General features: G+C 46.7%; 1 protein-coding gene across 1 annotated transcript in view; it reads left to right on the top strand.

The window, feature by feature from the left end:
* The window catches only part of parp9 (poly(ADP-ribose) polymerase family member 9), a 123,593-nt gene that overhangs the window by 8,954 nt on the left and 91,753 nt on the right, over positions 1-22,886 (top strand). The gene's annotated exons all lie outside the window — the stretch shown is intronic.

The following is a 22,886-nucleotide window of genomic DNA, read 5'->3' as shown; positions in this document are numbered from 1 at the left end:
CTGAACAGCCTCCAATGCAAGTATATCCCTCCTTAAATAAGGAGACCAAAACTGTACTCAGTCCTCCAGGTCTGGTCTCAGCAATGCCCTGTACAGTTGTAGCAGGACTTCCCTACTTTTATACTCCAGCCCCCTTGCAATAACGGCCAACATTTCATTTGCCTTCCGAATTACTTGCTGTACCTGCATGCTAACATTTTGTGTTTCATGTACAAGGACCCCCAGATCCCTCTGTGTTGCAGCATTTTGTAATCTCTCTCCATTTAAATAATAATTAGCTTTTTTATTTTTCCAACCAAAGTGGATAACCTCACATTTTCCCACATTATATGCCATCTGACAAATTTTTGCCCACTCACTTAGCTTATCTATATCCCTTTGCAGATCCTTTGCATCCTCCTCACAATTTGTTTTCCCACCTATCTTTGTATCATCAGCAAATTTGTCTACATTACATTCAGTCCCTTCATGCAAGTCATTAATATAGATTGTAAATAGTTGAGGCCCAAGCACTGATCCCTGTGGCGCCCCACTAGTTACTGTTTGCCAACCGGAAAATGACCCATTTATCCCAGCTCTCTGCTTTCTGTTAGTTAGTCAATCCTCTATCCATGCTAATTTATTAACCCCAACCCCATGAACTTTTATCTTGTGCAGTAACCTTTTATGTGGTACCTTGTCAAATGCCTTCTGGAAATCCAAATACACCACATCCACTAGTTCCTCTTTATCCACCCTGTTCGTTACATCCTCAAAGAACTCCAGCAAATTTGTCAAACATGATTTGTCTTTCGAGAAAACTTGCTGACTCTGCTTGACTGTATTATGATTTTCTAAATGTCCTGCTACTTTTCCTTAATAACTGACTCCAGCATTTTCCCAAAGACAGATGTTAGGCTAACTGGTCTATAGCTTCCTACTTTCTGTCTCCCTCCTTTCTTAGATAGGGACATTGCATTTGTGGTTTAAAAAGGGGGAAAGGGATAGACCGAGTAATTACAGGCTAGTCAGCTTCACCTTGGTGGCATGAAAATTATTGGAAAAAATTCTGAAGGACAAGATTAATCTTTATTTAGAAAGACAATGATTAATCAAGGGGTGCCAGCATAGCTTTGTTAAGGGAAGGTCGTGTCTGACTAACTTGATTGAATTTTTTGAGGTGGTAACAAGGAGGTTCGATGAGGATAGTGTGTTTGATGTAGTGTATATAGATTTTAGCAAGGCTTTTGATAAGGTCCCACATGATAGACTTGTCAGGAAAGTAAAAGCCCATGGAATCCAGGGCAAAGTGGCAAGTTGGATCTACAATTGGCTTAGAGGCAGGCAACAAAGGGTAATGGTGATTGGGCATTTTTGTAACAGGAAGTCTGTTTCTAGTAGGGCTCCACAGGGCTCGGTACTAGGTCCCTTGCTTTTTGTGGTACATATCAACGATTTAGACTTGACTGTAGGGGGTATGATTAAGAAGTTTGCAGATTATACTATAATTGGCTGTGTGGTTGATAATGAAGAAGAAAGCTGCGGACTGCAGGAAGATATCAATGAACTGGTCAGGTGGGCAGGACAGTGGCAAATGGAATTTAATCCGGAGAAGTGTGAGGTATTGCATTTGGGGAGGGCTAACAAGGCAAGGGAATACACATTAAATGATTGGAAACTGAGAAGTACAGAGGACAAAGGGACCTTCGAGTGCATGCCCACAGATCCCTGAAGGTAGTAGACCAGGTAGATAAGGTGGTTAAAAAGGCATACGGAATATTTGCCTTTATTAGCCAAGACATAGAATACAAGAGCAACAACAACTTTTATTTATATAGTGCCTTTAATGTAATAAAACGTCCCAGGCACTTCTCAGCGGTATTGTAAGACAAAACAGATAAATTCAACACCGAGCCACATAAAAAGAAATTACGGCAGATGACCAAAAGCTTGGTTAAAGAGGTAGGTTTTAAGGAGTGTCTAAAATGAGGAAAGAGAGGTAGAGAGGAGAAGTTTAGGGAGGGAGTTCCAGAGTTTAGGGAAGTTATACTTGAACTGTATAAAATATTCGTTTGGCCACAGTTAAAGTAATGCATGCAGTTCTGGTCACCACATTGCAGGAAAGATGTGATTGCACTAGAGAGGGTGCAGAGGAGATTTATGAGGATATTGCCTGGATTGGAGAATTTTAGCTATGAGGAAAGATTAGATAGGCTGGGCTTGTTTTCTTTGGAACAGAGGAGGCTGAGGGGGAGACTTTACTGAGGTGTATAAAATTATGAATGGCCTAGATAGAGTGGATAGGAAGGACTTATTTCCCTTAGCAAAGGGGTCAACTACCCAGGGGACATAGATTTAAAGTAATTGATAGGAGGTTTAGAGGGGATTTGAGGGGAAATTTCTTCACCCAGAGGGTGCTGGGGGTCTGAAACTCACTGCCTGAAAGGGTGGTAGAGGCAGATACCCTCACCACATTTAAAAAGTACTTGGATGTGCACTTGAAGTGCCGTAACCTACAAGGCTATGGATCAAGAACTGGAAAGTGGGATTAGGCTGGATAGCTCTTTGTCGGCTGGCACAGACACGATGGGCCGAAATGGCCTCCTTCCGTGCTGTAAATTTCTGTGATTCTATGATATGCGGATACTATGTGGCAACTATGCTGCTCCGTGATCTTACTGGCTGCTTTTTATGTGTTAGCCTAGAGAATGAGTGTCATCAGGCTATTTGACTGTGTAGGACAGAACAGCTGAATCTGATCCTGACCTAATCTGACACCCAGATATGTATATTCCATTGGTGGTGACCAGATAATAGTCAGGAGTAGAAACCCTGCATGATTTTGTTCGCTTCCCTGCTAGTCCAGGGATGTTATAGTCAATTGTAGACCCAAGCTGTAATTCAACTGAGATCAGCCAACCTGGCAAAGGGCAGGAATTGAACCTGGAACTTTTTAGTTTCTGTAGCTTAGTGTAGTCTTACTCTTAATAGTACATCATAGTGAATACTAGCTGTCATTTCTGTGGTCGGAAGATAAAAGGGTGGGAGGAAAGATTACGAATGATTACTTCACATCAGTCTTTTGATGGCGATAGTCGCCTACCAGCTAAAAGATAGTTAACAATAAAATTGTAAATGTTAAAATAGGTGAAGAGATCATCTTAGAAAGAATTAGAAACTTTAAAATAGATCGGGCAGTCGGCTCAAATGACATCCACCTGAGGGTCCTCAAAGTGTTGGGACATGTCTTTGCGAGCTCCTTGTCCGCATCTTTAAAAGCTCACTAGAGTCAGCAACCGTTCCCTCGGACTGGAAGGGTGCTCATGTAGTTCCAATTTTCAAAAAGTGAGACAAGGCAGTACCAGGGAACTATAGGCCAATTAGTTTGACTTCAGTTGTCGGAAAGAAGCTCAAAGGGATCATAAGAGATGCTCCGTATGATAACCATGACAGAGAATAAGTAATCAGAGGCACCCAATACAGCTTCTGGAAAGGAAGGTTGTGACTTACTAATTTGATTGAATTTTTTGAAGAAGTCACTTGGCTGGTGAATGAGAGTAGCCTACTAGACATTGTTGACCTGAATTTTCAGAAAGATTTGAAAGCATCTCACAATGGGTTACTCCACAAGATAGAATTATTGGAAAGCTACTATAGTAGTTTAAGAATTGGCTGTATGCTCGTAGGCAGAGAGTTTTTAAACAATAGCTGTGGATCTGTTTGGAGACCGGTTACCAGTGGTGCCCCATAGGAATTGTGTAGGGACCTTTGATCTTTACTATCTATATTAATGATCTCGATGAAGGTTTTGGGGGAATGACCTGCAAGTTCGAAGATGATACGAAGATTTGTGTAAGTGTTAGGACTATGGAGGAGACTAAATGACTGCAAGAAGATCTCGATGTGTTGGGAGAATGGGCCCAGCCGGAGGAAACATCCTTCCAGCATCTACCCTGTCAAGTTCCGAAGAATGTTAGAGATTTCATTGTGATCACCTCTCATTCTTATAAATGCTAGGGAATATAGACCTAGTCTACTCAATCTCTCCTCACAGGACAATTCCCCATCCCAGGAATAACTCAAGTGAACCTTTGTTGCATTCCCTCTAAGGCAAGTATATCCTTCCTTAGGTAAGGAGACCAAAACTGTACACAATACTTCAGGTGTGGTCTCACCAAGACACTACATAATTGTAATAAGACTTCTTTACTCTTACACTCCAATCCTTTTGTAATAATGACAAACATACCATTTTCTTTCCTAATTGCTTGATGTACCTGCATGTTAACTTTCTGTGATTCATGTACAGACACCCAGGTCCCTCTAAATAGCAACATTTCCCAATCTTTCATTGGTTAAAAAATATTCTGCTTTCCTATTTTTCCTACCAAAGTGGATAACTTCACATTTCACCATGTTATATTCCATCTGCCATGTTCTTACCAACACACTTAGCTTTATTGTGTGTTTTTTGAAAATCTAAATACACTACATCCACTAGTTGCATTGCTAGTTGCAACCTCTAAAAATTCTAACAGTGGCTAGATTATATGCACACTGACAAATTATTTCAATTTGATAGGTTGGGAGGGACCAGGGGTCATGCACATAATTTACACAAGGGTAGAAATCGGATAGATGTTAGGTTATTGTCTCTCCCAGACAATAGTAGATCTGTGCAACAGATGGTGGATGCTGATTCATTGCGTACCTTCAAGAGAGAGCTGGACCAGTGCTTGGCTGGGGCGGAGATTGCACCATACAAGAAGTCGCTACCAATGAATATAAATCACGGCTAATGTGGTCTCCTGGACTAGTTTCAATCGCATGTTCCAGAATTATTTGCCCCAAATTGGCCTTAGCTTTTGATCTGCTTTTTTTTGCCTTTTCCAGGAGACTACATGACACCTGAGGGGTAATGAACCTTACGACTTGATGATAAGCCATCACAACTGTAGAGGGGAGAACAGGAAGGCTTCTTTTCCCACGAGCGGGCCCACTGATATAGAGGGTCGACGCTCACCCCAGCCCATGTAGCAATTCTCGAAGTTAGCAGACAGAGACGGATGGCAAAGTATAACGATCTTTTATTACGAACGTCCGGGAACACCTCTCATCACAGCCACCTGTGAGTGGAGATTCTCTCCGAACAGCACAATCATACAACTTTTATACATTTCAAAAACCCTCCGTTCCCGGGCAAGACCTCCCTAGATTTCTAATTGGACTACCTTATCAGTGCTACTTCTCTAATTGGACTACCTTATCAGTACTACTTTGGATTGACAGGCCATGAGCTCGGATTGACAGGCTATGATCTCGTGACCATCTTAGACCGTACCCAGAATGGTACCATTAGGTTGGAATTTGTTATACATTTCCTTTGGTACCACGAAGTCTATCTCGGGCCTCTTCACAAGGCCTTATCAGCAGTCTGTTTAGGTTCTCTCATATTGACATTTCTTGTTGGAATACTATCTGATATCCCAACCCATAACAGTACCTTCTGGAACCTTGGTACTGGAATGTACAAGGCCAAGAAGAAACGCCTTTTACCTCCTTATGGGTCAGTGCAGGAACCAGCACTTTAACCCTTGTCCCGCTGGTGCTCCTAATGCCAAATTTTTCTTTTACATTTCCCCCCTTTTGGCCCTTGGCTATACGCCAAGCTTGCCATATTTCCCAATAACTATCTCCCTGTAGGCAAGTTACAGATAGGTCCGTTCACCTGGGTGGCCATCTCCCAAGCTTCGGGATCTCCTGAGACCTTTCCCGCAGAGTTATATAAACTAAGTCCTTCCTGTAGGTCTGCTTAAATTTTCATCCCTTATGGCCTTAATCATAGCGCGTGCTCTACCGTGTCATTTGGCCTGGTTAATTTGTGCACATGTTAATCCCATCATGACCATCAGAACCAGGTCTACCTTATCGGTACTACTTCGGATTGACAGGCCATGAGCTCGGATTGACAGGCCATGATCTCATGACCATCTTAGACCGTACCCAGAATGGTATCATTAGGTTGGAATTTGTTATACATTTCCTTTGGTGCCACAAAGTTTATCTCGGGCCTCTTCACAAGTATTACTACAAGTACATGAGATATTATTCTTATCCATGGGTGAATTTGAATATTAAGTCCAATGTCCCACAGCTTTGAGTACCAGGGCTGATCAGCCAGCATTGCATTAGTGTCTCTCTGTAAGTTGTCTATTTCTTCCATCAGCCGGATATATTGTCATCTTTGATTCTGGATTCCTTGCACCAAACGTAATTGTTCCTCATTTAATTCCAGTATCTGTTTGCCTTGCGGTTCCCATACCGCCTCCTTGTACCCCTCTCGGAGGGTATCCGTGATTGTTCCATGGATGATTTCCGTTATCTCGGGATGTAAGTGATATCCGTTTATGTCTATTTCTCCCTTGGGTCTGAAGCAGAAGTTAGGACTAATGAGGACACAGGGGGTGAATCCTCCCCTGGTCTTAATCGTTAGGTTGGCTGCCCCCGTGCTCACGCACCACTCTCCGTTTCCTTGCGGGGCAGCGATGGTCTCAAGATCGTGTTCAAGAGGAGTGATACTCAGCATATATCCGTTTATCTGGTGGAATCCACAATCATCATTCGTCATTCGTGGCGTACCTCGACATAAAACCACTTGGTTATTTTTATAGCAGTCGGTTATGCCAATGCCTTTGGTACTATTGTTAACTTTAATCATTCATCTGGCAGGCTGATGATAACGTAACCGAGTTTGGTTTCTCACTTCACCAATATTATCGATCTGGTATAAGGGGTCTCCCTTTGTTACATCATTACTGTGGTATGGACAACACAAATCCGATCATATTCACCCGTCCAGTAATACATCTGAATTTTGGCACCCATGCATGACTATTCCTTCGTACCTCGCATGTGTTATTCATTTTTTTATCTAGAGTCCAATTGTTAAGTATGCTGTTCAGGATCCAATCTGGTATGTCTCCATTCTGGAGTTGCTCCAAATTATGTTGTACCTCACTTAATATCCAGGCCCCATACCAGGAGCAAACTATCTCAGCTTGTAATCGTTTACTTATATCGTTCTCCATTGTGTGGATCAAATTTATTGTCTTGGCATGTTTCTGTAATGTGTGGGCCATCTGTAACAGTTCCCCTTCCGTGCCATCTCCCAACCGCGCTTGTAGGGCTTGGTTATTTATGTCCCTCCCCAATAAACACCTTAAGATTTGCGTCAAGGTATTGACCCTATCGTCTATCGCATACAGATCTATGGTATTCACTGTTGCAAGGCCCGCAGCGTAACCCATGCCCAGCATTTCCAGTATATCCCTTTTTGTTTGACCTCGTTCTATCCCCTTTCTGATATTGAATCTCATGGTTGTGGATTCCGGGCCTTCAACGATTCTCTGAGTCAGATTCTGGTACAGACTTATAGTCTCATTGCCACAGAAGCTAGGAAGGATGATATCCGTGAGGTTTAGGACCACCATAAGTAGCTGTTGCCGCACCCCAAAATGTATCCTCTTCTTAGATTCCTTTATTACTAGTCCCCCTGTGACTCCCGTCTTTATGGACGGGCATGTGGGAGGGGGATGTGTGGTTGTATTATAAAGAGTTGTTGTTCCCAGAGTGGTTGTTGGAGCAATGGTGGTGGATCTATTCTGGACCCGAATCTCCCAACACCACTGATCTGTACCCACACACGGAGAGGCCGGGCATATTCTCCATCTGGTATCCCCTGGTTGAGGTCTCCCTGAGAATTGGGCAAAGACAGGCGTGCACCTTATTTGTGCCTCCTCCCTATAAGTACAACTTCCCCGTTTCTTCTCTAGCACGAAGCACATTGCGGTCTTGTTTACTACTAATGTTAGGCCCTGGTTATTGGTCCAACCCCAATGTCGATTAAGATCCGTATTGAGTTGAGTTATGCCCATTAGTCCAATGCTACAATTTAAATCTACTGTTGTACCGGCTACCACCACTAAGGCTCTCGAGTCACAGTTAATGGTTTCAGATGTTCTATAGTATAGGCCTTGGGGTCTGTAGCTTCCTTCGTCGGAGGACGTCCCGGCTCCAAGGAGGAATAGGATCCTGTAAAACACAACGTTTCCGGTGTTCACCAGTCGGTTAAGATCCAAATCGTTTCAACTGGGTCCAGTGCTTCCATCTACCAATACCCCCCATATCTATGCAAGCGCGTGTATCGCTGATCATGATCACTTGGTGGGGCCGGTCCATTTTGGTGAGAATCCGAGTCTTTCGGGATTCATCCTCACCATGACTTGGCTCGCTATGGGGGGTACCTGAACCCTTTGTTCCTTCGTATCCCTTTCTAAATCTTTAATGGTTTGTTGGTCCCTAGCTTGCGCTTGTAATCCATGTAGCTGTTTACATAGCTCCATGACGAACCTCCGTATCTTGTCCTTGTAAGGTCCTACGTCCTCACTCCCAGATACTAATACTTCTGGTAATCTCATAGCTCTGCCTGTCATTAGCTCAAAGGGGGTCAATCCGGTAGTTCGGCTCGGGGTGGCTCTTAATTTCATTGGGATTCGTGGAAGTAACTCCACCCACCCCTTCCTGGTCTCCTCAATTGCCTTGGCTAATGCGGTTTTTAGGGTCCTATTCATCCGCACCACTAATCCGGAAGATTCCGGATGGTACGGGATGTGGAATTTTTGTTTAATCCCTAGCAGGGCACAGGCTTGTTTCATGACTTTCCCCATAAAATATGTACCTTGATCTGAATCCAACTGCAGTGGCATCCCCCACCTGGGTATTATTTCCCCAGCCAGGATTTTAGCCACTGTATCGGCAATTCCTAGTAGCAAAGGCTTCTACCCACTTTGTAAATTGATCTGTTATTACCAGGCAGTACATTTTTCCCCTCTGGCTGGGCAGTGGGCCAGTAAAATCTATTTGTAGGGCTTCCCAGGGTCCCTTTGGGCAGGGTTGGTGTCCCAGCCAGACCTTTATCTTGTTTCCCGGGTTGTATTTTGTGCATGTTATACACCTCCTACAATAGTTTTCGACGTCTCTCCCCATTCCTTCCCACCACCAACATCGTGACATGGAGTTTATCATGCCGGTCCTACCGGTGTGGGTGTACCCATGGTAGAGACCCAATAGATTCTGTCGGAGACATTCCGGGGCCACCACGTTGTAATTTCTCCTCCACACTCCATCCGCCCCTTTTTGTGCTCCAATCTGTTCCCACCCTTAGAAACATAGAAACATAGAAAATAGGTGCAGGAGGAGGCCATTCGAGCCTGCACTTCCATTCAATGAGTTCATGGCTGAACATGCAACCTCAGTACCCCATTCCTGCTTTCTCGCCATACCCCTTGATCCCCCTAGCAGTAAGGACAACATCTAACTCCTTTTTGAATATATTTAGTGAATTGGCCTCAACAACTTTCTGTGGTAGAGAATTCCACAGGTTCACCACTCTCTGGGTGAAGAAGTTTCTCCTCATCTCAGTCCTAAATGGCTTACCCCTTATCCTTAGACTGTGACCCCTGGTTCTGGACTTCCTCAACATTGGGAACATTCTTCCTGCATCTAACCTGTCTAAACCCGTCAGAATTTTAAACGTTTCTATGAGATCCCCTCTCATTCTTCTGAACTCCAGTGAATACAAGCCCAGTTGATCCAGTCTTTCTTGATAGGTCAGTCCCGCCATCCTGGGAATCAGTCTGGTGAACCTTCGCTGCACTCCCTCAATAGCAAGAATGTCCTTCCTCAAGTTAGGAGACCAAACTATACACAATACTCTAGGTGTGGCCTCACCAAGGCCTTGTACAAATGTAATAACACCTCTCTGACCCTGTACTCAAACCCCCTCACTATGAAGGCCAACATGCCATTTGCTTTCTTAACCGCCTGCTGTACCTGCATGCCAACCTTCAATGACTGATGTACCATGACACCTAGGTCTCGTTGCACCTCCCCTTTTCCTAATCTGTCACCATTCAGATAATAGTCTGTCTCTCTGTTTTTATCACCAAAGTGGTGGATAACCTCACATATATCCACATTATACTTCATCTGCCATGCATTTGCCCACTCACCTAACCTAGCCAAGTCACTCTGCAGCCTCATAGCATCCTCCTCGCAGCTCACACTGCCACCCAACTTAGTGTCATCTGCAAATTTGGAGATGCTACATTTAATCCCCTCGTCAAAATCATTAATGTACAATGTAAACAGCTGGGGCCCCAGCACAGAACCTTGCGGTACCCTTCTATTTCTTGTGGGGGTGGATTCTCCCTGTACCTTGAGTATGTTTATTTCTTCTGTTTGGGTGGTACATGAGCCAATCGGAGTGTTACTGGTCATATCTACTTCAGCTGCCTGTCTGGCAGCTTGGTCTGCCCAGGCATTTCCCTGCTGGTGCCTGTCTGTGATTTTCGAGTGTGTTTTATGCAGGATAATTTGCCCGGTAATTATGATAGGCTCGCTCGCCCTCACGGCCCATGCCGCACAATCAAGGGCTGCGACATATCGAGATAGCCCTGCGGCTACCGCTCCTTGTTTCGTGGAGTAGTATGCGACGGGTCTTTGTCTATCCCCGTGTTCCTGGGTTGCCACTGCATTGTAGTGGGTCTCACTATTGTACATATACAGGTGGAAGGGCCTATTCTGATCCGGCAACCCCAGGGCGGGTGCGCTCATAAGGGCGTGTTTAAGCTGTATGAATGCCGCTTCCTGAGGGCAGCCCCAGTCTACAGGCTCCTGGGAGGTTTACCTCCTTTCACTAGATCTTGTATTGGCTGGGCCATTTCTGCATATTCTGGGATAAAGTTCCGGCAATAATTAAATAACCCCAATATCTGTCGGACTCCTCTCACTGTCCCTGGTCTAGGCATAGTTCTAATAGCCTCCTTCCTATCGGCGGGCATCTGTCTGTTCCCTTACGTATCCCAAATATGTAACCTCCCTTCTTCCGACCTGGACTTTCCTAGGGTTAGCCTTCAACCCCGAGCGCTACCGCTCCTTGTTAGCCGTAGGACTATCTCGATGTGTCGCAGCCCTTGATTGTGCAGCATGGGCCGTGAGGGCTAGCGAGCTTATAATAATGACCGGGAAAATTATCCTGCATACACTGCATAACTTTGTGGAGTTGCTTAACACCGGGAGCCTAAGGACGATATCCGACGCACGACGCACCAATTGGGAAGCAATGCTTTTGCCCCCAAGTGGAGCCTTGACAATAATAAAGGATAGCGGGAATAATCCTGCAGGCTGGATAGTCACCGAAGGCAAAGAGCACCAGTGTGACCCCACGAGAAGCGAGGGGGAAGGGAGCCAGATTAGGGAAGCCCCATTTAAAAGGGCAGACATGGATCTTTATGTGGATGGATCCCGTCGATATGTAAACGGAACCCCCCGGACAGGGTGGGGAGTCGTGGACAGCAATGGGTAAGACAGGGGAAAGGGGACCCTAGAGGGAAATCTATCGGCTCAGGTAGCGGAATTGGTAGCCCTTACCAAGGCACTGAAACTAGCAGCAGGAAGAAGGGTCAACATAGACACTGATAGCTGGTACGCCTTCGGAGTGGTGCACGATTACATGACTGCTTGGAAGAGGCGGGGATACGTGACTTCGGGAGGGGGACCCATTAGGCATGAAGAGATAGTCAAGGGATTGGTAGAAGCTTCCCTCCTCCCTCAGGAATGTGCAGTAATAAAAATTAAAGCGCATTCAAAAATCACAGACAGGCATCAGCAGGGAAATGCCTGGGCAGACGAAGCTGCCAGAGAGGCAGCTGAAGTAGACATGACCCCAATTGGCTCATGTGTCACCCAAACAGAAGAAATAAACATACTCAAGGTACAGGGAGAATCCACCCCGCGAGAAATAGAAGGGTGGGAACAGAACGGAGGAAGAAAGGGGGCGGATGGAGTGTGGAGGAGAGATGACAACGTGGTGGCCCCGGAAGGACCGGCATGATAAACTCCATGTCACGATGTTGGTAGTGGGAAGGAATGGGGAGAGACGTAGAAAACTATTGTAGGAGGTGTATAACACGCGCAAAATACAACCCGGGAAACAAGATAAAGGTCCGGCTGGGACACCAACCCTGCCAAAAGGGACCCTGGGAAGCCCTACAAATAGATTTTACCGGGCCACTGCCCAGCCAGAGGGGGAAAATGTACTGCCTGGTAGTAATAGATCAATTTACAAAGTGGGTGGAAGCCTTTGCTACTCGGAATTACACCGCCGATACAGTGGCTAAAATCCTGGCTGGGGAAATAATACCCAGGTGGGGGATGCCACTGCAGTTGGACTCAGATCAAGGTACACATTTTACGGGGAAAGTCATGAAACAAGCCTGTGCCCTGCTAGGGATTAAACAAAAATTCCACATCCCGTACCATCTTCCGGATTGGTAGAGCGGATGAACAGGACCCTAAAAACCGCATTAGCCAAGGCAATCGAGTAGACCGGGAAGGGGTGGGTGGAGTTACTTCCACGAATCCTAATGAAATTAAGAGCTACCCTGAGCCGAACTACCGGACTGACCCCCTTTGAGCTAATGACAGGAAGAGCCATGAGACTGCCAGAAGTATTAGTATCTGGGAGTGAGGACGTAGGACCTTACAAGGACAAGATACGGAGGTTCATCATGGAGCTATGTAAACAGCTACATGGATTACGAGCGCAAGCTAGGGGCCAACAAGCCATTAAAGATTTAGAAAGGGATACGAAGGAACAAAGGGTTCAGGTACCCCCCATAGGGAGCCAGGTCATGGTGAGGTTGAAACCCGAAAGACCCGGATTCTCACCAAAATGGACCGGACCCCACCAAGTGATCATGATCAGCGATACATGCGCTTGTATAGACATGGAGGGTATTGGTAGATGGAAGCACTGGACCCAGTTGAAACAATTTGGATCTTAATCGACCGGTGGACACCGGAAACATTGTGTTTTACAGGATCCTATTCCTCCTTGGAGCCGGGATGTCCTCCGACGAAGGAAGCTACAGACCCCAAGGCCTATACTATAAGATATCTGAAACCATTAACTGTGATTCAAGAGCCTTAGTGGTGGTAGCCAGTACAACAGTAGATGTAAATTGTAGCATTGGACTAACGGGCATAACTCAACTCAATACGGATCTTAATCGACATTGGGGGTGGACCAATAACCAGGGCCTAACAGTAGTAGTAAACGAGACCACAGTGTGCTTCGTGCTAGAGAAGAAACGAAGAAGTTGCACTTATAGGGAGGGGGCACAAATAAGGTGCACGCCTGTCTTTGCCCAATTCTCAGGGAGACCTCAACCAGGGGATACCAGTTGGAGAATATGCCCGGCCTCCCCGTGTGTAGATACAGATCAGTGGTGTTGGGCCATTCGGGTCCAGAATAGATCCACCACCATTGCTCCAACAACCACTCTGGGAACAACAACTCTTTATAATACAACCACACATCCCCCTCCCACATGCCCATCCATAAAGACGGGAGTCACAGGGGGACTAGTAATAAAGGAATCTTAGAAGAGAATACATTTGGGGTGCGGCAACGGCTACTTACGGTGGTCCTAAACCTCACGGATATCATCCTTCCTAGCTTCTGTGGGAATGAGACTATAAGTCTGTACCAGAATCTGACTCAGAGAATCCTTGAAGGCCCGGAATCCACAACCATGAGATTCAATATCAGAAAGGGGATAGAACGAGGTTGAACAAAAAGGGATATACTGGAAATGCTGGGCACGGGTTACGCTGCGGGCCTTGCAACAGTGAATACCATAGACCTATATGCGATAGTCGATAGGGCCAATAGCTTGACGCAAATCTTAAGGGGTTTATTGGGGAGGGACATAAATAACCAAACCCTACAAGCGTGGTTGGGAGATGGCACGGAAGGGGAACTGTTACAGGTGGCCCATACATTACAGAAACATGCCAAGACAATAAATTTGATCCACACAATGCAGAACGATATAAGTAAACGATTACAAGCTGAGATAGTTTGCTCCGGGTATGGGGCCTGGATATTAAGTGAGGTACAACATAATTTGGAGCAACTCCAGAATGGAGACATACCAGATTGGATCCCGAACAGCATACTTAACAATTGGACTCTAGATAAAAAAATGAATAACACACGCGAGGTACGAAGGAATAGTTACGCATGGGTGCCAAAATTCAGATGTAGTACTGGACGGATGAATATGATCGGATTTGTGTTGTCCATAACACAGTATGATGTAACAAGGGGAGACCCCTTATACCAGATCAATAATATTGGTGAAGTGAGAAACCAAACTCGGTTACGTTACCATCAGCCTGCCAGATGGGTGATTAAAGTTAACAATAGTACCAAAGGCATTGGCATAACCGACTGCTATAAAAATAACCAAGTGGTTTTATGTCGAGGTACGCCACGAATGACGAATGATGATTGTGGATTGCACCAGATAAACAGATGTATGCTGAGTATCACTCCTCTTGAACACGATCTTGAGACCATCGCTGCCCCGCAAGGAAACGGAGAGTGGTGCGTGAGCACGGGGGCAGCCAACCTAACGATTAAGACCAGGGGAGGATTCACCCCCTGTGTCCTCATTAGTCCTAACTTCTGCTTCAGACCCAAGGGAGAAATAGACATAAACGGATATCACTTACATCCCGAGATAACGGAAATCATCCATGGAACAGTCACGGATACCCTCCGAGAGGGCTACAAGGAGGTGGTATGGGAACCGCAAGGCAAACAGATACTGGAATTAAATGAGGAACAATTACATTTGGTGCAAGGAATCCAGAATCAAAGACGACAGTATATCCGGCTGATGGAAGAAATAGACAACTTATAGAGAGATACTAACGCAATGCTGGCTGATCAGCCCTGGTACTCAAAGCTGTGGGACATAGGACTTAATATTCAAATTCACCCATGAATAAGAATAATATCTCATGTACTTGTAGTAATACAGACCTGGTTCTGATGGTCATGATGGGATTAACATATGCACGAATTAACCAGGCCAAACGACACGGTAGAGCACGCGCTATGATTAAGGCCATAAGAAATGAAAATTTAAGCAGACATACAGGAAGGACTTACCTTATATAACTCTGCGGGAAAGTTCTCAGTAGATCCCGAAGCTTGGGAGATGGCCGCCCAGGTGAACGGACCTATCTGGAACTTGCCTACAGGGAGATAGTTAATGGGAAATATGGCCATCTTGGCGTATAGCCAAGGGCCAAAAGGGGGGAAATGTAAGAGAAAAATTTGACATTAGGGGCACCAGCGGGACAAGAGTTAAAGTGCTGGTTCCTGCACTGGCCCATAAGGAGGTAAAAGGCCTCTCTTCTTGGCCTTGTACATTCCAGTACCAAGGTTCCAGAAGGTACTGTTATGGGTTGGGATACCAGATAGTATTCCAACAAGAAATGTCAATATGAGAGAACCTAAACAGACTGCTGATAAGGCCTTGTGAAGAGGCCCGAGATAGACTTCATGGCACCAAAGGAAATGTATAACAAATTCCAACCTAATGATACCATTCTGGGTACGGTCTAAGATGGTCACGAGAGCATGGCCTGTCAATCCGAGCTCATGGCCTGTCAATCCGAAGTAGTACCGATAAGGTAGTCCAATTAGAGAAGTAGCACTGATAAGGTAGTCCAATTAGAAATCTAGGGAGGTCTTGCCCGAGAATGGAGGGGTTTTTGAAATGTATAAAAGTTGTATGATTGTGCTGTTCGGAGAACATCTCCACTCATAGGCGGCTGTGATGAAGGTGTTCCCGGACATTCGTAATAAAAGATCGTTATACTTTGCCATTCGTCTCTGTCTGCTAACTTCGAGAATTGCTACGTGGGCTGGGGCGAGCGTCGACCCTTTATATCAGTGGACCCGTTCGTGGGAAAAGAAGCCTTCACGTTCTCCCCTCTACATTCTGTGCCCACTTTAAGATCTCATCATAGTCATCCCCTATCTTGAATCCTAGTTTAATTATTTTTTGATGCGCCTCCCCCAGCCTATCCTTAAACATTTCTTGGAATGCCTCGTCATCTTTCTCGGGGTCATTAGCACCGGAGTGGTCCTTGTACTTGAGCCATTTCCGCTCCCCATACTCTCCTGCAGTTTCGTTTGGCTTCTGGGTTATCTTTAATATTCTGCTCCAGTTAATTCTTATAGGTCCCCAACATTCATCCATCCCGTGTTTTAGGTCTCGTAACCGCTGTGGCTAGATCCGGTTCCCTGTCGTCATCCAGTCGCCATGTTGCATGCCTAGGCTAGCCCTCTGCCAATTTACACTACCGGTTTTGGCCTTTACCAAACTGTGTATGTCACCTAAGGTTAAGTTATTTGCATCGAACATTTCCTCAACCTTTTGCCAGAACTCTGTATTTCTGCTATTGGGTTTGGGTGTGGGTAGATCCTTTAGTAGTGTCTATCTCTCATGCGGGGTGAGGGGTGTCATGCATCTCACACTACTGTACATAACTGTATCTTACCATGCTATACATGACTGTAACCAGAGATGACCTGTAACCACAAGCTTACCTTACCACTAGGGGTGCACATGCAGGAGACACTGGATACCTGTCCCAGACAGGTATATAAGGAGGTCTCAGGCAAGTGTGGCATTCGAGAGCTGTGTAATAAAGGTGCAGGTCCTGAGTGACCTTGACTTCACTATGTGCCTCGTGTGAATCTGTACTGAGGGGACAGGACTTTACAGTGGCGACGAGTTACGGGACTACAGAATCCACAGAATGGCGAACAACAGCTCAGATGAAAAATACAATGCTGGAGTCAATTGGGAGGACTTTATAGAAAGGCTCCAGCAAAGTTTTGTAATCAAAGACTGCTTAGGCGACGACAAGGCAGACAAGAGAAGAGCCCATCTATGCTTTAATGAAGGACCTGCTGGCACCCAAGAAACCAGCAAGCAAGTCATTTGAAGAGTTGAGCACACTGGTAAGAGAGCACCTGAAGCCAGTGAGCAGCCTACACATGACCAGACACAGGTTCTACAACTACAGACGCTGTGTGGGCCAGAGCATACCCGACTTCATGGCAGAACTTCGGAGGTTGGCTAGCTTATGTGAGTTCTCCGATGAACTAAGGAGAGAAGTACTGAGAGATTTTTTTATTGACGGAATAGGTCACGCAGGCATATTCCGAAAGCTCATAGAAACCAAGAACTTGACCCTCGAGGCAGCAGCACTAGTTGCACAGACATTCTTGGCAGGAGAAGAAGAAACGAGGTTGATCTACACTGCGGGTACGTCCACTAACGAAACATCGGAACAAGGGGTTCACAGCATGAAACAAGCTGCTACCCCCACACACAGACAAAGGCAGGAGAGCAGGCCCTCAACAACAGGCAGTGGTGCCAGAAGCCATCAAGGACCACATGAACGGCCGTTCACACCTCATCAGCCCACAGTGCGAGCAATCAACTTCAAACTGAGAGAAGCTCAAGAGAGATCAACCAGACGCAGCTCATTCTTTGGAAACAATGGAAGCGGTCTGTGCTGGAGATGTAGGGGAAGACACTCATCAAGGGGGTGTCGATTTCAGCAGGCTGTTTGCAGAAACTGTGACTATGCAGGGCATCTGGCCCGCATGTGCAGAAAAACGTCAGCTCGGCTGGTATACGAATCGGAAGGGTCAGAAAGCGGACCAGAAGACGGTGGGGACAGTACACGGGACACCGATGTACAGCCGGTCAACACAATCAATGGTTACTGCTCCTACAACAAGATGCCTCCAATAATGATGAGGTTCCTACTCAACGGGATACCCGTCAACATGGAGCTGGATACCGGAGCGAGTCAATCTGTCATGAGCGCTCAACAATTTGAACAGCTGTGGCCGCACAAAAGACACAGACCAAAATTCAGAAGGGTCGACACCAAACTAAGGACCTATACCAAAGAAATCATCCCAGTCCTCGGCAGCACCATGTTCTCCGTCACACACAAAGGGACAGTGAACCGACTTCCCCTGTGGATTGTCCCAGGAGAGCACTGCTGGGGAGAAGCTGGCTGGCAAAACTAAATTGGAAATGGGATGATGTTCATGCCATGTCGTCAGAGGAACGGACCTCCTGCTCAACAGTTCTAAGTCGATTTGAACATCTCTTTCAGCCAGGTGTGGGCACCTTCAAAGGGGTTAAAGTCAAAATCTACATCACACAGGATGCTAGACCGGTCCATCACAAGGCTAGAGCTGTGCCCTATGTGATGAGGGAAAAGATTGAACATGAACGGGACAGGCTTCTGCGGGAAGGCATTATCTCAACCGTGGAATTTAGCGACTGGGCAAGTCCCATCGTCCCAGTCATGAAGCCTGATGGATCCGTACGAATCAGTGGGGACTACAAATCTACCATAAACAGAGTCTCCCTACAGGACCAATACCCACTGCCCAGAGCGGAGGACTTATTTGCCACATTGGCTGGAGGAAAACTTTTCTCAAAACTAGTTCTCACATCGGTGTATATGATGCAAGAATTGACCGAGGAGTCCAAGCTACTCACCACCATCAACACACATCGAGGCCTTTTCATGTACAATCGATGCCCATTCGGCATCAGGTCGGCAGCTGCCATATTCCAGCACAACATGGAGAGTCTGCTCAAGTCCATCCCGGGGACGGTTGTATTTCAAGACGACATACTTATCACGGGCAGGGACACCGACTCCCATCTCCGCAATTTGGACGGAGTACTAAAGCGGTTGGATCGGGTAGGCCTAAGAGTTAAGAAATCCAAGTGCCTGTTTCTCGCGCCCGAGGTTGAATTTTTGGGCAGAAGGATTGCCGCTGATGGAATCCACCCAACAGAGTCCAAAACTGAAGCAATTCGCCTGGCGCCCAGGCCCCGGAGTGTCTCAGAACTGCGCGCCTTTCTCGGGCTGCTCAATTACTTTGGGAACTTTATGCAGAATTTAAGCATACTGCTGGAGCCTTTCCACGTGCTACTCAGAAAGGGGTGCGATTGGTTTTGGGGGGGTGCCCAGGAACACGCCTTCAATAAGGCATGCAACCTTCTGTGTTCCAACAGTGTTTTGGCTTTCTTTGATCCAGGTAAAAAGCTAGTTCTTACATGTGATGCGTCAGCATACGGGGTCGGGTGCATTTTACAACATGTCAATAGTGCGGGTAAATTACAACCCATAGCTTATGCCTCCAGGTCACTTTCGTGGGTGGAGCGCGGGTACGGAATGGTGGAGAAAGAGGCGCTCGCGTGCGTGTACGGTGTCAAAAAATGCACCAATACCTTTTCAGGGCCAAGTTCGCGTTAGAAACCGACCACAAGCCCCTCACGTCCCTACTATCTGAAAGCAAGGCAATAAACGCCAACGCCTCGGCGCGCATTCAACGATGGGCACTCATGCTGGCGTCTTACAATTACACCATAAGGCACAGACCAGGCACAGACAACTGTGCCGACTCACTTAGCAGGCTACCCCTGGCGACCACAGAAGGGTCTGACGAACAGGACTGTGAGATAGTCATGGCAATCAATGCCTTTGAGTCCACAGGTTCGCCCATGACAGCTCGCCAAAGCAGAGCCCAGATGAGCAGCGACCCCACGCTATCCCTCGTAAAAAGATGTGTCCTAACCGGTGACTGGGCAGAGGCTCGCGATGCCTGCCCCGAGGAGATCAAACCTTTCCATAGAAGCATGCATGAGCTGTCACTTCAAGCAGACTGTCTGATGTGGGGCAGCCGAATACTTATGCCTCTGCGAGGCAGAGAGGCATTTGTCCGGGAGCTCCACCGCGAGTACCCGGGGATTGATCCCCATAAAAGCCACAGCCAGATCCCACGTCTGGTGGCCTGGCATTGACGCGGACTTGGAGCTCTGCGTCCGACGGTGCACCATTTGTGCCCAACTCAGTAATGCCCCCAGGAAGGCCCCCCTGAGCCCCTGGCCTACCAAACCATGGTCGCGGGTGCACGTAGACTATGCAGGCCCAGTCATGGGCAAAATGTTCCTCGTAGTTGTAGATGCATTTTCTAAGTGGATCGAATGCACCATTTTAAATTCAAGCACCCCCTCTACCACTTTGGAGAGCCTTGGAACCATGTTTGCAACGCACTTCACCAGCGCAGATTTCCAAGATTTTATAAATGACCACGGCATAAATCACGTCAAGACGGCATCGTTCAAGCCGGACCCCAACGGCCAGGTGGAGCGAGCAGTGCAGATCATTAAACAAGGCAAGCTCAAAATCCAAGGTTCCACGCTGCAGGGCCTCCTGACGCGACTGCTGCTGGCATACAGATCTCGTCCGCATTCATTGACTGGAGGTCCCCCCGCGCAACTATTAATGAAATGGACCTTAAAGACAAGGCTCTCATTAATCCTCCCAGACATGCATGAAATCGTTGTGGCAAAGCGCCATAAGCTAACCGAGTACCATGACCGAAATTCGAGGGGGAGGTGGAATGAGATAGGGGACAAAGTGTCTGTGCTAAACTATGGCAGGGGTCCCAAATGGCTTACAGGGACAGGAGCAGGCAAGGAAGGAAACAGGCTACTGGTGGTACAAATGAACAATGGCCGGAGGCATGTAGACCAAGTCAAAAGTAGATTTACCAACAACACTGCTGAACCAGAGGCAGACTACAATGTGGAACTCACACCACACCTGGTGGACAGACGGAGGGAACAACCTGAGGAAAGGGCAATCCCAACAGACAGCCCAGGCGAGACACCAACAATCACACTGAACGAAACAGACAGCCCAGGCGAGATACCAGCAATCACCCCGAAAGAACAACAGGCACCAAGGCAAACAACTGAACCACAACTAAGATGCTCCACGCGAGAGCATAGACCACCTGAGAGACTGAACCTATAAAGACAATAAGACATTGGGGGAGGGTGATGTTATCTATCTCACACTACTGTATATAACTGTATCTTACCATGCTATACATGACTGTAACCAGAGATTACCTGTAACCACAAGCTTACCTTGCCACCAGGGGTGCACTTGCAGGAGACATTGGATACCTGTCCCAGACAGGAATATAAGGATGTCTCAGGCAAGTGACGCATTCGAGAGCTGTGTAATAAAGGTGCAGGTCCTGAGTGACCTTGACTTCACTATGTGTCTCATGCGAATCTTTACTGAGGGGACAGGACTTTACAAGGGGATCTTCTTGTAGAGTGACGTGAGCGGGTTACTGTCCGTGTGCAGGGGTGGTAGTCGTGCGTACGGGAGCTGCCTGTATGTATTCATTATATGCCGGGGGCTCTCTCAGCGTTCCATTATCTGGAGGCTCTTCTGCCGGTATTTTCTCCAGGGAGAGATATATTGGAGCGGTTATCGGGGCTATGTTTGGTTCGGGTATTGCTGATGCACACTGTAGGGGCTTACCGTTCTCCTTTACAGCCCTTTCTAAGGTTGTTATTTTCGTGTTTAATCTCTGAATCAGCTCAACATGGGTATCTATTTCCATTACTAGTTCCCGGTAGCAGGTGAGGATAATTGCCTGGGCCATTCTAACCTTGTTTTTGGTTTGACTAACCCACCATTTTTTCTGTCTATCAGGGGCTTCTGTGGGCTGCCACTCTCTCCGTTTCATTCCTTCCATTAAGGTTGCATATTTGTCACTTAGTAACTCTGATAGAGACCCCTCGGGTCCCCGGTTACACTCTCCCTTCTTCCCTTGTTTAATGGCCTGGGTCCCCGTTCCCTCACGAGCTCTATTTGTCCTTTTACTTGCCGAGTTATCCATCTTCTTCGGGGCTATGAGGGTCTTGGGTACTCCCTTGAATTTGTGTTAGGTATACAGGACATTATTTATATCTATATGTCTTCCCTTGGCGCTGTACACTCATACTGCCACGCTTTGGGTCAATATATCCCGTCTCTGCGGGGACGTCGTCTCTATGTCCTCACTCTCTCGTCCCTGCACCGTGCGCTCATACCGCTTCGGGTCAATAGACCTTCCCCGATATCTTCCCTTGCATCGCACCCTCGCACTACCACGCTACCTACACGCACGCGTCTTAGGATATACCTTTGACCCCCTTCCACCCCTAGATCGTCCTTGTCCTCCGTCTCCGTCCCTCCGGGACTCACTACAGATGGTTCTTTTGTACGGATGTCCTTCCCTTATGGTTTACAATGCCACAGCTCTAACTTGAAGGTGGTAAATTAAAAACATACTCACCCCAACAGCTGGGTCATTGTTCCGTTCGGGAAGTCCGTACCCTGTTCGCAGCGCCAAATGTAGAGGGGAGAACGGGAAGGCTTCCTCTTCCACGAGTGGGCCCACTGATATAGAGGGTTGATGCTCGCCCCAGCCCACGTAGCAATTCTCGAAGTTAGCAGACAGAGACGGATGGCAAAGTATAACGATCTTTTATTACGAACGTCCGGGAACACCTCTCATCACAGCCGCCTGTAAGTGGAGATGCTCTCCGAACAGCACAATCATACAACTTTTAAACATTTCAAAAACCCCTCCGTTCCCAGGCAAGATCTCCCTAGATTCTAATTGGACTACCTTATCAGTGCTACTTCTCTAATTGGACTACCTTATCGGTACTACTTCGGATTGACAGGCCATGATCTCGTGACCATCTTAGACTGTACCCAGAATGGTATCATTAGGTTGGAATTTGTTATACATTTCCTTTGGTGCCATGAAGTCTATCTCGGGCCTCTTCACAAGGCCTTATCAGCGGTCTGTTTAAGTTCTCTCATATTGACATTTCTTGTTGGAATACTATCTGGTATCCCAACCCATAACAGTACCTTCTGGAGCCTTGGTACTGGAATGTACAAGGCCAAGAAGAAAGGCCTTTTACCTCCTTATGGGTCAGTGCAGGAACCAGCACTTTAACCCTTGTCCCGCTGGTGCCCCTAATGCCAAATTTTTCTCTTACAACAACTATATGGGACAGGCT

Source organism: Pristiophorus japonicus, chromosome 3 (assembly GCF_044704955.1).
Source record: "Pristiophorus japonicus isolate sPriJap1 chromosome 3, sPriJap1.hap1, whole genome shotgun sequence".
NCBI classification, from domain to species: Eukaryota; Metazoa; Chordata; class Chondrichthyes; family Pristiophoridae; genus Pristiophorus; species Pristiophorus japonicus.
Note: the sequence above shows the minus strand (reverse complement) of the source record. Positions and strands in the feature narration are given on the sequence as shown.